Genomic DNA, 1,938 nt, shown 5'->3' on the forward strand with positions numbered 1-1,938 from the left:
GGGGGGGGAGATGTGGAATCTGGTGTCCTGGTTGTACAGATGTAATCTGCAGTCCTGTGAAAGGCAATGGGATCTGGTGTCCTGCCTGCACAAATGTGACCCAGAACCCAGTGTAGATTCATGCATCTGGTGGGATCTGGTGTCCTGGTTGCACACATGTGATCTAGTGTCCTGTAAAAGACGCAGGAGTCTCATGGGATCTGGTATCCCGGCTGTACAGATATGATGTAGAGCTCTCTGTAGATACTGGCATCTGATGGGGGTCTGCTGTCCTGGTTGAACAGAAGTGATCTAGAATCCTGTAAATGGCACTGCGATCTGATGAGATTTGCTGTCCTGGTTGCACAGATGTGAGCTATAGTCATGTACAGGCATTGGTACTGCCATCCTAGTTGCCCAGATGTTATCTAGAGTCCTTTCTAGGCACACTGATGTGATGGGATCTGCTCTCCTGGTTACATATTTGGGATCTAGAGTCATGTACAGGCACGTCTGATGGGATCAGTTGAGTTGGATGTGCATTGGATGTGCAGTGGAGATCTAGAGTAGAGTTCTGTATAGGAACAGGGATCTTCAGTCCTAGTTGTGCAGATGAGATCTAAAGTTGGATATATAAGGGGATCTGATCTAAAGTTAGATGTATAAGGGGATTTGATTTAAAGTTGGATATATAAGGGAATTTGCTGTCCTGGTTGCAGAGTTGTGTCCTGTACATGCACAGAAATCCGATTCAGAGCTGGACAGATCTGCTCCTGTATTCTAAACTGATCTGCCCATCTCTGGTCTGATGTCAAGGCTTCAGAAATGTAAACCCATTGCTTGCCTTGGGTGCACAGATGTGATCCTGTACATCCCCAGGGGGATCTAATGGGATTTATTGCCCTGGCTTCACAGATGTGATCATTGTCTTGTATGGGAGCCGGGATGATGACTCTTCAGGATCTGATGGGATCTTATACCCTGGCTGCAGGAAAATGTTTATAATTTGGGTGGGCACAAGAAACTCAGGATCTGATGTCCTGAGGATATATTCCCATATTGATACAAGTGGATGTATGTATTGAGTCGATTAGATGGGCACAGAGAACTCGGGATCCGATGTCCTGAGGATATATTCCCATATCGATACTGGTGCATGTATGTATTCAGTTGCTTGGGTGGGCACAGAGGACTCGGGATCTGATGTCCTGATTATATCCTCCCTTATAGATAGTGGTGGATGTATGTGTTGAGTCGCTTGGGTGGGCACAGAGGACTCAGGATCTGATGTCCTGATGATATCCTCCCTTATAGATAGTGGTGGATGTATGTGTTGAGTCGCTTGGGTGGGCACAGAGGACTCAGGATCTGATGTCCTGATGATATACTCCCTTATAGATAGTGGTGGATGTATGTGTTGAGTCGCTTGGGTGGGCACAGAGGACTCAGGATCTGATGTCCTGATGATATACTCCCATATAGATACTGGTGGATATATGTATTGAGTCGCTTGGGTGATGTCCTGATGATATACCCCATATAGATACTGGTGGATGTATGTGTTGAGTCACTTGGGTGGACACAGAGCTGATGGATGTGCTAGGGATCTTACTGAATCCTACCGGAGTGCATATGTGATTGGTGACTTGTATAAGGAATGGGGTGTTGAATGTGTTCTAACATATACCAAAGAGGAGATCTGTATCTTGACAGTACAAATATGATCCTGTATGAATGCAGAGTGATAGATGTTTTTGGGGTCTGATAAGATTTTTAGCTGTGAGAAACATAGGGAGGGTGGCTCGTGAGTTAGATGAATGTATATATGTTCATTTATAAATATGTAAACATGTAATGCTTTTTAAAGAGTGCATATGTATGTGTGTGTGTATATGTATGTGTGTGTGTATATGTATGTATGTGTGTGTGTGTGTGTGTGTATATATATATATATATATA

At 44.1% G+C, this 1,938-nt stretch overlaps 1 protein-coding gene across 3 annotated transcripts in view; it reads left to right on the forward strand.

Annotated features, from left to right (window-relative positions):
* Positions 1-1,938, forward strand: part of RBMS1 (RNA binding motif single stranded interacting protein 1) — a 320,245-nt gene that overhangs the window by 153,140 nt on the left and 165,167 nt on the right. The window lies entirely within an intron of this gene.

Source organism: Nanorana parkeri, unplaced genomic scaffold (assembly GCF_000935625.1).
Source record: "Nanorana parkeri isolate BGI_ZX_2015 unplaced genomic scaffold, ASM93562v1 scaffold979, whole genome shotgun sequence".
Lineage (NCBI taxonomy): Eukaryota > Metazoa > Chordata > Amphibia > Anura > Dicroglossidae > Nanorana > Nanorana parkeri.